The sequence below is a fragment of the Uloborus diversus genome, chromosome 9 (assembly GCF_026930045.1).
Source record: "Uloborus diversus isolate 005 chromosome 9, Udiv.v.3.1, whole genome shotgun sequence".
In the NCBI taxonomy this organism is placed as follows: Eukaryota; Metazoa; Arthropoda; class Arachnida; order Araneae; family Uloboridae; genus Uloborus; species Uloborus diversus.
The window spans coordinates 17261543-17275336 of record NC_072739.1 but is presented as its reverse complement, the minus strand read 5'-3'; the positions used below and the strand labels follow the sequence as shown (position 1 = coordinate 17275336).

Here is a 13794-nt window from a genome sequence, read left to right as displayed (position 1 = left end):
CGTAAGATCTTTTGATATCTTTTAATTAGTTTTTGCTCATTAGAAAAATTATACTGTTTCAAACTGGTTGACTGTAAGATGCCGGCAAAGTCGTATATGTAGGCTTCATTGAGATTGGTGCAGTGTCATTGGGTATTATAATTGTGTGAGAAAAAAATTGGATGTCGCATAAACACATGAATTATTCTCCCTAAGCTATGTTGTCCCAACTCTCTATTACTTTTTTAAGATTCCGTTCGGAAGTATTTTTGTCACTTAAATAGATTTCTACCCTTAGAATCTTGCAAGTATTATAATCAAAAATAATTTCATGATTTGTTTTGTCAAAAACAAGATCGTCAGAAAATTAGAGTTACAAAAATTTCGATTAGATTATTCAAATTAAAAAAATAAATAAATAAATAAATAAAAAAATTCTATGGAGCCCCCAAATCAAAAATTTTGCATTAAATCACTGTCAATTTCTTTACTAAATATGGGGGGTTGGAACTGGCAGAACTTTATAAATATTTCTGGACGAACTTCTACAAGAAAGTATGAAAGTCCCTTGCTCTTTTCCAAGTACAGTTGAACCCCGATTTAACGAACCTTTATTTAACGAATTTCGCGATTTAGCGAATATTAATTTATTACGAATAACCCCGATTTAACGTATAAAAGTTTTGGTCCCGTTGAATTCGTTAAATCAAGGTCCGACTGTATTATTTGCAGTTGGGTTTTGATAAAATATTTCAAACACTTTTCCATACGTCCCTATTCCATGCAATTGTGACTTAGATTGCTTATTTTACGTTGCTTTGCAATCTTTTCCCCATAACCCTCTAAAATGCACTGAAATTGTATTTTCAATTAATTTATCTCTCAGGAATAACAATTCCAAATTATTCTATTCGCAACTGGAGTCCTGAATGCCCTTGCCTTCCCAATGCCTAATAATTTACTGAAAGTATCCGATTAAAAAACTCAAGTGTTATAATGAATAATAATTACTTCATTATTTTCATGAATTAAAAATTAATTTCAGTGTTTGGGAAAGATTAAATTAGTATGTTCAGCAGAGATAACATTAATTTCCTTTTCGGTTAAAATTCAATTTATTCAATGCTTGTGAAACTCCTTTTTCCTCTCAAATTTGCGAATTTGAACTTAATTATCACGCCGCAATCAAAGCGTGTTATTTATGCCTTCATTTTCGGTTTTGAAAACAAATTTACTTTTTGATAATGTAATATTTATTCTGGATTTAGCTCGTTCGGCAGAAAATATTTTAATGTCTTAATATTGTTTGGAGAGCAATTGTATCTTGGAGATTATGCATTTAATGCTAGTAAAAAGAATATAGGTTGCGGATGTAGCTCAACAAAAGAAATTTCTGTGGTATTTATAACTAAAAACGAATAAAAGATGCTTATTCAAGATGGCTGCTTATTCAAGTGGATGTAAATATTTGATTTTAATTAATTTTCTCTCTTTGCGCTTTTATTTAGAAAATCATGAAAATGAATATTCTGTTTTTATTTGACTGAGTGAAAATTTCCATTCCAATATTCTTCGTTTTTTCATTCAGAAACTAATGTTCTAAGAAACTTGCATTTTTCTGAATCTGATAGTATGTGTATTCGTAATTCTAGAGCTTGGGTACGCCACCTGGCGGTGATTTGAGAAATGGTCCAAAGAGGTAAAACATTTCAATTTGCACGGGCAAGGCAGATGTCTCTCTTTTTTTTTTTTTTTTTTCAAGTGACGAAACTATTTTTGGATTTAAGCTTTTTTTTTTTCTTTTGGTTGGATTCGTAAATACTGATCATTTACTTGACCCTTGTTACAATTTTCCAATAAAGTAGCAACAAGCTCACTTGTTTTCCATTTTACTCTGTAATTATTTAACACTAGCAAAAATACCCGGCGTTGCCTGGGTCAGTAATAATTATTAGAAAAAATCGTTACTTGCTTTTGTTTTCTGTTTTAAGTTAAAGAATTTAAAACACATCTTTTTGACGTGATTAAAAATCGAGTTTCTTCCTTACCCATAAAACTAAAATAGCAATAAGTATAAAGAACAAAGTAGTATTGATTTAGAAACGAAAGCACTATATTTAAGCATATACAAATTTAAAAAACATGAAATTAATCTTCTCATGTTTAAAAAGATTAATCTGTTGATACTTTTTTTTAAACATGGAGTCTAAAACCTTCTCTCTATGGCTAATGAAGTACGAAGTGATTAAAAAAAAGTAGTTGCGCTCGTAATCCCCTTCTACTTGCTTTAGTTACTTCGGGAAATTTCAATCATTGTGGCTCTTGGTGCGATTTTACCGAATTTGCGAAAGTCGTTTCGGGGTACCTTCGATGATGCTCCCCCATTCTTTCCTTACTTTGTAAAACGATATGATATTAATTTTCGTTACAGAGATATCGTCGCCAGATGCTGAGATATTTTTGGTCACCATAAAATGGCGCTAAACAGTTTCATCCGAAATGTTACCAAAATAAGTAATAAAATTAGGTGATTGTTTGAAATTGTGCAAAAAGGAAAATTAATGGAAGTTTTTGTGCTGTTTATGGATTTGCCTAATTTAGTTGCTGGATTATTTAACACAGTAAAAAAAGTCTTTTGAAAATTCTTTGATTGGCGATATTTTGTTTACATGGTGAAAGCTGAGAAACATTATGACGTAGTCTTCGGCTTCAAAAACAGCAACGTTGAAAAAACTGCCAAATGCATCAGCTACGGAAATCTTTCTGCAAAAATTTTGGCGATCTGCTGGTTGTTTGGATAATGAGTAAGTGTTCAATCAGCATAAATAATAATAAAAACCATTAATTACATTAAAGTTCCGTTTAAATGGAAAATCATCAGCCAAATCATGTATTATTTGCCAATCTTGTGCAAAAATCTTACTTCAAGATTTGACTTGAGAAAAGCCTTGAACAATCTCGAAAAGCAAAGAAAGTCAGCAATACAACAATTTTCGCTATCGACAGGGAGTTGAGATGATACACTAAATACTGTATTGAGTTGAGGAAAGCCTTCGAACATGGATCTAAAAAGCTCATAACTCGTTTTTTATTCTACTTAGAAATTTCGAACAGGTGCCATCTTCAGCAGAAAAATCAGAGCTTTCGATGGACATATAATGTAAATATGTGCAAGTATTTTTTCATCCCAATATTAGAGAATTTATACAAAAATTGTGTTTTATTGCCCCCTAAGGGGGTTTTGCTCCCCATAACGGGACGAAAACTACCCTATGTGTTATTCTGATGCATAAGCTATATTATTGTAAAGTTTCATCAAAATCCGTTCAGTAGTTTTTGCGTGAAAGAGTAACAAACATCCATACATCCATCCATACATCCATACATCCATACAGACAAACTTTCGCATATATAATATTAGTAAGATTATACCTAATGTAGCACGTTTAAGCCAAAGTTTAGTTAAACATTAAAACATATTGATAGTATTTACTGGAATCGGTGTTACAGTACTCTAGCGTGTTTTACATTGAATTTTAAAAGTATTGATCATAATAACTTCATTTTTGTATTGTGCGAGTACATGTTAAATATTATTTTGTATGTTATTGTATATTATTATATGTTATTGTATATTATTATTTGTATATTATTATATTTGGTTATTGTATGTTATTTTTGTTATTGTATTGGATTTGGGTTATTGTATTGGTCTTTTGTTATTGTATGTTATTGTATATTATTATTTGTATATTATTATATTTGGTAACAACTTAGATTTTCTGTACATTTTTAGAAACATGAAAAGAAATTTGTCTTTGTTTCTGTTATGATTTCCAATGCAATACAAATTTTGTGATTTATGTGCATTTCTGACTTTTTGAAATACTTAAACGCTTTCACATTTTAAATGGTTATATTTTAATCTTTCGCAGGTTTACTACTTATTAATATTTTTTGGACCCAATTGTTCTGCCTCTTCTTTTTCCACTGAGCAGCGAAATATTTATGGTGAGTTCAATTCAAATGCCTTTATTTATGGATTTTTTTTTTATCTTTTTATTTCTGACAAAAAATTTAATTTTTGCGGCAGAAATGGAATTACATCCTAGCTCTGGAATAAGAATTCTAAATAGTAGCCACAGGCTACCACAAAAATTTGTAGCCACTTTTGGTAGTCATTTAAAAATAAATAAATAAATATATATATATATATATATATATATATATATATATATATATATATATATATAGAGAGAGAGAGAGAGAGAGAGAGAGAGAGAGTCCGATTTACGACATGATTTTTAACAAATAAAGAAACACATGGTCACCACTTAAGGCGAATAACACTTGATTTTGTTAACAGCCATTTTCAACGAAATGATCGCCCGTTGGCAACTGGCGACCGCTAATCTAGAGCTTTATATCAAGCTCTGTATTTTTAGGACATTTATTTTTTCCCTTATATTAATATCGTCCATGTGAACGAATCGTGCGCTTAAGAAACTTGCTGGTGATCTCTCCTTGAAAGTTACTCACGTACATTGAAAATGTTTCCTTGGATCAGTAGAGTATTCTTTTAAGGAAAAGCAACTAAAATTACTTAGCAAAAAATGTGCCAGAAAAAAAATTAACAAACAATATTAAATTTAGGTGCCAGATATATCAACACACAAGGGTGCAATGTTCTAAACCATTCACCGTTTACAAGAACTGCCGTTCTTTTTTTTATGAAATCGACTGCTCCGTTCACTTTAAACGTCAGTCTTTTACACCCGTTCGTTCATTAAGTATTCTTTCAGTACATTTAGGATAAAAGACAAAATATTTTCCACACTATGATTTTTTTTTATTTTTCAATATCATAATAATAATATTATTTTTTTAAAACTGTGAACTAAGAGAGAATGAAATAATATGCAGAATAAATAAATGTACTTGCGACTTAATAATGCTTTGCTTTTTTGAAAGAAGTTTAATTGCTAGTAGTAAAGTAAGTAGTAAACTAAGTAAGTAACTGGTAGTAAACTAAGTGAACTTGCTCTTGCTGTCAAGGCCCGATTTAGAAAAGTTAGCACACCCCATCTATTTGCAACTGAAGAAAGTTCTCTTTCTCGCACATCTTTTACATTGCTATAAGCTACAATACCCGGTCTAAACATGTGACAGTCAATCTTTATTTCACTCAGACCAGAAGACCAGATACACATGACAAATATCTCACTCGAGTCACAACCTGAACGTTAATGAAAATTAATTTGGTTTATAAGTTAAAGTTTTTTTTTTTTGATAAAATCGCTTATTCCTAAAGCAAGCAGCTCGTTCCTTGTCCTTGAAAATATTGTTTAGTGACTTTTGGGGGCCCCTAAGCCGGATTTCAAGGGCCCATTAGTAAATCAGGCCCTGGTTGCTGTTGATAACCTTGAGCAGTATTTGAATTGTTAAACGCGCCAAAGTTTTATTTTGACATTTTCATATACTTCTTTAACTCTTTTGTCGTTTTTTATGCGACATTACGTGTCATTGTGTTCTAACGGCTCTTTGTTCGCACAGCTGTTGCCGAAAAAATTCTCTCACCCGTTGCCACCGGAATGTCGAAATAAAAGCAGAGTTTTCCAACATGCAACCAAACGAGAGCGATGAATTGTGTGACAATATATTCTCTCTTCTTCCTCTTTTTTTTTAAAGGTCCCCTCTGGGTAGGACACGAAACAAGGGGCCCACGTAAGGGGTGCTTGGGAAAAACGTGGGCTTTTGGCGGCAGTAGCTTTTGGCGGATTATCGCTATTTATGGTGTCAATATTTTGAAGCCTTGGCGTGGGTTAGTTTATGGTTTGGGTGGGGAGTTTCACTGAAAACTCGTGATGCTAAATTAGCGTTTGTTACCCTCTTTCGGAAGCCTAAATTACGGTGCAAAGGATAATAGAACGTGAAATGTGAGCATCATATAATTGTAGCTTCTTTGAAAGCCTCCGCCATTTTTAGAACACGAGTGCATTGAATATGTGACGTGCAGTAATGGGAAATTGAATCTTGAATACAAATTGCTATTTTCGCCATGGAAATTGCACTGTGGGGCAGGAATCCGTATTATTGAATATTGCCTAAGATTTTTTTATGAATCTAAGCTGTTATTTTCACTTGAAAAGCAGTATTATTCGTGTAAGAGTAAATTGTTTCTTATGGAAAAGGAACTTCGTTTCAACACAAATCAATAGTTTGCGTTCACACATACCATTTGTAACCAAATCTTAACCCTCTCCCCCCCTCCCTACTTTTTACAAGGCCCTCTTGCCAGACAATGCCACGGAGCTTCTTCCAATTTTGACAGGCTTATAAATATGTATTAAGTACGTTTTTATCTCTCGTTTTTCATCCCTGGTTTCGTCTCTTCTTGTGCTCCATCGCTATTGTTTCCACCCCAAATACTTCTCCAGCGTAGGGGGCATATATTTAACCCAAATTTCGCTTATGTCTGTTCATGACAGTGACACATTTTGTAAAGTAGTACGTCACTCTTGAAACACTTTTAAACAGTTTTCACGACAACTTTTACTAGAACTTACACTCTCATAAACCCATTGTAGACTCGATCTTGTTGTTTTAAAATTTGAGAGAAAGAAAATATTGGTTCTTTTGTACGCATTATGTTTATACTTAGACCAAGAAAAATATAGTTAACGACATTCTTTTTTTTTTTTTTTTTTTTTTTTTTTTTTTTTTTTTTTTTTTGTGAAAAACTCTTAAAAATGAAAATTTAGACCGAGCAGAGTTTTCCTTTTTGAATTGAACCATTAAAAAAAAAATACAGCTGGTACATTGCTTGCTTTGTACTTCAAACTATTTCTAGGAACCCGTGAAGTTTAAAATATAATCATGTCCACTTGCCAAAAAGTCTCGTTAAGGAAAAAAAAAATTGCTAAAATATAGGTTTTTGAAGTTGGGGTTGGGTGGAGTATTGTGTGGGGGCAATTGCTCCACCCGGCATTTGGAAAAGATTCTGTTAACAAGTACATGTGCATTTTTTATATTCCTCCAACCAAGGACGGATACAAAGAGAGGGGCGATGGGAGCGATCGCCCTCTCCTTTGAGGGGTGTTTCCACCGGTTATTTTTTCGAAAATGAAGTTTAAAAAACGCAAATTTAGACAAATTTCATTGATGTTGGGAGAAGGGAGGTTTGGGACTCTAACTCTCGGAGCTGTTTCGGAATAAAGTCCAAAACCTTTGTGAACAATATTTTTAAATATATACATCCTAAAGAGTAAATAATAAAAATTAATCCCCCCTCCCTTGAAAAATTTCTGGATCCGTCCTTGCCTCCAACAAACTGTACAAAACTTATTGTAGAAACATTTCGTGTGCGCAGTGGCGTACTGGGCCGCCGGGATACCGGGAAAATTCCCGGTGCGCCGGTGTCCTTAGTGAACCGGTGCCTAAGTCTTTTTTTTTTTAGGATTTTGTACTGGATATTACGGTGCCATTTACCATAAGATTTATTGTGTGAAGTGAACAAGTAAGACGACCGTACTACTTCATACGATTTTTTTTTTATAGTACAATTTACGAATCGTAAAAACAACAATAAGTAGCACCGACTTGAACTCAAATGAAACTAATAAATCTTTCCATTTAAATTTTTGTCTATTACCGTGGTTACAAGATTTTGTGAACCAAGGCGCGTATTTTAAACATCTAACCTTCCTACGGCGTCCTTCACTCTATAACTCAGTGGCAAGGCAAGGGTTTTAGTCCGGGAGGGGGGGGGGCTGAGGTCGAATTTTTTTTATACCGTCTTGATGTCGGTTCCAACGAAGTAAAAGAAAAGCAAAAACTTTGGTTTCATCAAATTTGCTGGCGGGGAGTGCGGCTGCAGGCTGCAGCCACACACACAAAAAACACGTAGCTCCTTCCCTGGATTCGCCACTGATATAACTAATCATAACTAGTGATGTGGATCGGGTAAATACCCAGCGGGTAGGTAAATATTTTTTGGGTATTTACCCGGGTATTTACCCAAGGCCTGGGTAAATACCCAAAAACTGGGTATTTTATAAAAAATGCAAAAAAGTGAATGAGAATTTTTTTTAAAAATCTAAATATGAAATAATTGGTAAAACTGATATATACATATGTATTACACAGTTTATAATATTTTTTATTGAAAGACTTGATGAAATCATGAAAGAAACGTATCGTGAACCAAAGAATCTTTCTTTTCAATGTCATAATTGGAGAAGTATAAGCAATTCATTATGAACTTCAGGATTTCAAAATTACAATCTAGGTTAGTCATATCCAAAATGAAAAAAAGGAAGCATGAGGGATGTTTGGAAGAATAAACTGAGAAGTTATTAAGACACTATGGTGTTATTTTTTTAAATTGATATTTAAGTGATAACATGGAAAATATAGAAACAGTTTTCACATTAATAAGCAAAAAAAAAAAAAAAAATTTTTTTTTCTGTTGCCTTGCTCATTTGCATTTGTTCCCCTGTAGGGTGGGAAGGTAAATATTTTTTTGGGTATTTATCCGAAGGCAGGGTAAATCCCCTAGTAATTACGCATTTTGCAAAAAAATTTTAGGTAGTATTAAAAGGTGACTATTTTCTTTTTTAAACGTAAACCCTAAAATAAAAGATTAAAAATTTTAAATGAATTTTAAGTGTTTATGTATATTACGTGTGTATATATATATATATATATATATATATATATATATATGTGTGTGATACAGAATACACCTGAACAATTGAACTAAGTTTGGAGGAAATTTCTGCATAAGATATAGGTAAATAAATAGTAATAATAAATTGAGCGACATTTCGTTACATTTTGATGTCATGCAGGGACATATTACTGGGTTATAAAAGACTAGGACCTTAAAAAATTGATGTTTGCTTTTTTTTGTAACCAGTTAAGCTTTTTTTCTTTTTGTAGAATGGCTTTTCATATCTGAAATTTGGCTATCAACGTTGATTAGGCATATCCAACACATTTAATGTGAATATCATATTAGATTGTTAAGCTGTTTCACACAATAATTCTTTAAATATGTGATCAAAATACAATTTTTGGGCAAAACTTTATTGTTTTGTATATGATTGGTTGTATATATACATAATGGAATACATACAGAAAAGTATTTTAGTTGAATATAAATTTTTGAAATAAATACCCGGGTATTTACACCCATTTTGGGTATTTACTCGGGTATATACCCTGGGTATTTACCCCTTAAAATAAATACCCGGGTATTTTACATCACTAATCATAACTAACTGCGAAAAATTAATAAAACTGAAATAGCAGCATTGCACAGCCCTTTAGTGTTATTCATGATTCAGGAGCACCGCGGAATATTTCAATAGTTTCATAAGTTTCATAATTCTCTTATAGTGAAGTAATTGCAAATTTCGTGGCCCTGGCGTGGCGCCCCCATGAAGAGTTCACGTTACTCTGATTCTCCCCTCCCCTTTTTTTGTCGCTTAAAAAATATTTTTTTTCCCTTTGACGATTTTTCTACTTTATCCTGACACCTGGAAATTCTGAAGTGCATAAGTTTTACGGCAATCCTTTAATCGCTAATTTTTAAAAACGAGTAATTGTTGTTTGTTTTTGACCGCTTCAATATTTCTACCATAATTATGAGATCATTTGTTTAAATGTTAAATTTATTTTTATTTAATATTTGTTTGAGGTTTTGAACAGTTATGAGGGCTTTTATCCTGATTTTTACAATAACGTTGAAAATGTTTTCACCTTTTTAAATTTGAGCACACATTTTTTATTTATTTTAACAAAGATTCTTTGGTCTCTCGGGCCGTGGGTCCCTCTGCGGTGTGCCCCGCTCCCCGTACTGCGGCGTCTGCGGTTACGTAGATCCGGGCTGCCCCCTTCCCCCATTTTCTCAGGTCTTTAAGGATATTTTTTTATGCTCTGTTGTAGGCGAATAGTTTCTTGAAGGGTCCGTTTTTGCCAGCTTGAATTTTGAAAAGACAGGATGTAACAGAAACTTTTTACAATTTACAATGAAAAAGTTATTGATGAACTCTGTGAAGTCAAGAAATGAGACGACTTTTATCATTGTGAAGATATTTATTAAATTATTCCTTTAAACTTTATGATATCCTTTTACTTATTTTTTAGGAAAATGTCCGCTTTTCCTTTTAAAGAAGCATCCTTATGTACATACATTGATAATTCATAATTTCTCTTATCTGATTCCACAATTGCCATTATTGACTTCAGCTCATTTACTTATTTCGTAAAATTCGTTCACAATTATTTATAGATTTTCCGTTATTTTCAGATAACATTATATTACGTTTTTATGTTTATGTTTAGCCATGTTACTTTAGCTTTGGATGTGGTAATAATTTTGATTAAAAGAGCAATTTCTTGTACACTATGATACGGTAATCACATTTTTTAAACATAATTTTAGATCCAAAAGAATTATATTTTCCTTTTATTATAATGAAATATTTAATGTTATAAATTGTGTATCGGTAATCAGTATTATTTTAATTCGTTCAAAAGAAGCAGGAAAATCAATGACATCAGTCATGTAATCAGTTAAAGTAGAAATGTCATAAAAGCTTTACAGGTTCCTTTTGCAAAATTTCTATGCAATTATTAGAGATTTTTTGGTTGGAGGGCAGCTCAGTCAGTGTAGCCAGAAGGGGGGCTCACAGCCCTCCCCAGAATGCTGAATTGAATGTTTTTTTAAACTGTTCTTCATTATTGAATAACACGTATTGGGGAAAACAAAGTGATTTTAATTAAAAAAGAAAAATAATAATACTGTCGGGGGAAAATCTTAATTTGTTTTTAAAAAATCTTTGAATAAAAAATATTCAATAGTTACTTCTTATTGGTCAGTTAATTATCCCCCCTGCCCCATTCCTTTCCTTTTTTTCTAGTTCGACTGTAAATAAGAAAGTCTTCAAAATGCTACTCCTCCGAAGCTCCCCCCCCCCCCCACACACGCACACCGAAAGCATTATGTATCATCTTAAATTTCGTTTCCAAATCTTCAATTCCGCAAAATTTTATGGGAACGCCCCTAAAGGCCCAGCAAGTTCGACAATTGCGTTTTTGGAGCTTTAATTTCGAAAACTTACCGGCTCTTGGGTTACAAAATATGGTATTACAATAGCGTTTTTAAGACGTGAATTAAGGAGAATATACGGGCAAGGGTCCCCAAACCACCTTCCTCTAATTATATAAAATTAGGTTCTTTAGACTACACTTGCAAAAAAAAAAAGCGGAATAGTCCCTGAATACAAAATATTCCTTCTGTTTAAGGACTATAATTTCGAAAAAAATTTCAGGGAAGAGCTCCAGAACCTCCTTTTCGTAAAATCTTCAAACTTTGTCGACAATTGCGTCTTTGAAACTTCAATTTCGAAAATTTGGAGGGGGAGGAATAATTGATTTTGATCTATTGAAAAAAAAAGAAGATCGGCGTCACTCCCTGAAGCTCCATTCCTTACCCAAAAGTCAATAAATATGGCGTATAATCGCGTTTTTAAAGGTTCAATTTCTAGAATTTTTAATGTGCTCAAAAAAAAAAAAAAAAAAAAAAAAAAAAAAAAAAAAAAAAAAAAAAAAAAAATTGCGCCACTGTTGGAGGGTTATTCTAAGACTAATCACACCGAAAGCCGATGTAACAGAGGTAACAAAGTATTATCTTTTCTCCTCCGTGGCTCTATCTCTCTGTCGACTGCAGCCATTGATTTGTCGACCCAAAAACAATTTTTACTGTGTGTTATCTTAATTTTCAGTTGAAGTATATACCTTAAAAAATTTAGTTGATCCATTTTATTTTCTGATATTTTCGTAGTGACGATTTCCCCCTTATAAGGCTTCAAAATGCAAAATTTTACATCGTTTTTTGAAAATTTCCTTCGGGGGAGCTCCGGACCCCCTAAATTTTAAAGCATTACATATCTCACTAAAATGGAAACCCTGCACTACTCTTCTAATAAAATTCCCTCTCTTAAGGTCAATTAAAAAAAAAACATAGCAGGTAAAAACATTATAATCCTAAGAAAAACAACTCCCCCCCCCCCCCAAAACTCCCAAATAAAAATTTTAATGCCCCTCTCGTGGGAACACCTATGCAAGAAATTTTGTAGTTAGTAATGAGCAATGACACGCTAAAACATTTTCTCCTCCTTTACTCCCCTCATTGTATACATCTACAATGGGTAAATAGGTTCAGAAATATTATGAGTCCTGCCCTGCTTTTTACTGTCCATTGCCCCCTGAAAAAACTGATTTTGTATAGACCCCTGTACACCCTCTACTTTTTTGACTTCGCGGCAGCCAAGGGAACACTCCCGACTGTAGCACACATTTATAAACGTCTAAAACAGCGTTTCCAAGTTATCAATTTTAAAACTTTGTGGGAGAGCATCCTCTTGTGTTTTGTGGGAGAGCTTTCCGTCAACGTGAATCCTGTCACAAATTTATAAGACCTCGTCTAAAGTTCAATTTTTAGAAGTTCGAACATTAATTTCGAAACATTGCCGAGGATTAGTACCTGATCTGCATTTCTTCCTTTCAGGTTATCAAAGATAGCTTAAGTATGAAATTACGTTTTTGTGATTTCAATTTCAAAAATTTTTCGGGGAGAACCCCTCAAACGCAATGTTCACCCTTATTAAAGATCGTCTACAATTTCCGATTTAAGACTTCAATTTTGAAAAATTTTCCAGGGAAAGTCCCCGAAATCCGTGTTTTCAACTGATGTCATCAAAGTATGACAGTCGAAGGCGTATTTGGGATTTCAATTTTGAATAATTTCCGCGGGTGTGCCTCATACTCTATCCCTGCCCATTATTATTACAAAAAGTCTCTTTTTTATTTTTTTTAGGACTTGAATTTGTAAACATTATCGGAGGAGAATTCCCAATCTTCATCCCTGAAATCATCAAAGATGGTCTACTTTCACTACGGTTTCAGGACTTTAATTTAAAAAAAAATTCCGGAGAAAAAGTTCTGAACAACTCACCTCCCACATCATTAATTTTGTTTTTAGAACCTAGTTTTTAAAAATATTCTGGAGGAGAACCTCTGAACTCAGCATTGCTCCAAAATTGCTGAAAAAACGTCTGAATTTTCGTTTTTCAGACTGTATTATGGAAAAAATTCCGGGAGAAATTTTTCGAAACCCAACCCTTCTAACTTCGCCTGAGATAGCTTACTGTATTGCGTATTTGAGACATATTTCGAAAAATTTCTAAGAAGAGTCTCAAACCTCATTCCTTCCCCGTTTACTAACGTTGTCTAAGATTTTCCTACAATCGTGTTTTGGACTTCAATTTCAAAAAACTTCCAGTTGAGCATACCCCCCTCCCCCCAGAACACCCCTCTTTCTAACATCACCGAAGGAAGTAAAAAAGGGAAAACTTTCTCTCATTTCGACAAACGCGAGGGGGCACAAAAGCTTCAGTTATCCGAGGGCGCTGAAGATTATCTACTCCTCTGATAGGAAATTCGTCAATTTTAATTTATGAGTTGAGCTTGGTGGAGGAGGGGGGGTGGGGGAGTTACGAAAATAGGGCAAGGCGCCGGTCAAGTGTTTTTCCCGGTACATATTGTCGACCCAGTACGCCACTGCGTGTGCGCAATTTTAACTGTTTAATTTTCTTTGCGCGAAAGGCTTCATAATCCATCTCAATTCAGCAGCGCGTATAATTCCTTCACCTCCGCATTACAATGATGAAAATAGTCTTGTAATATTGGATTTTCTTTTTCGGAGCTATTAATTCCTAACGCCTGCCCAAAAGAAGTCGTAGAAATGGC

General features: G+C 33.4%; 1 protein-coding gene across 1 annotated transcript in view; it reads left to right on the top strand.

Annotated features, from left to right (window-relative positions):
• The first annotated feature begins 3939 nt into the window (after positions 1 to 3939).
• The window catches only part of LOC129229779 (uncharacterized), a 47802-nt gene continuing 37947 nt past the window's right edge, over positions 3940 to 13794 (top strand). Inside the window, exon 1 of the mRNA XM_054864153.1 lies at positions 3940 to 3990. The gene's annotated coding sequence lies outside the window, so the exon portion shown is untranslated. The remainder of the gene's footprint in view (positions 3991 to 13794) is intronic.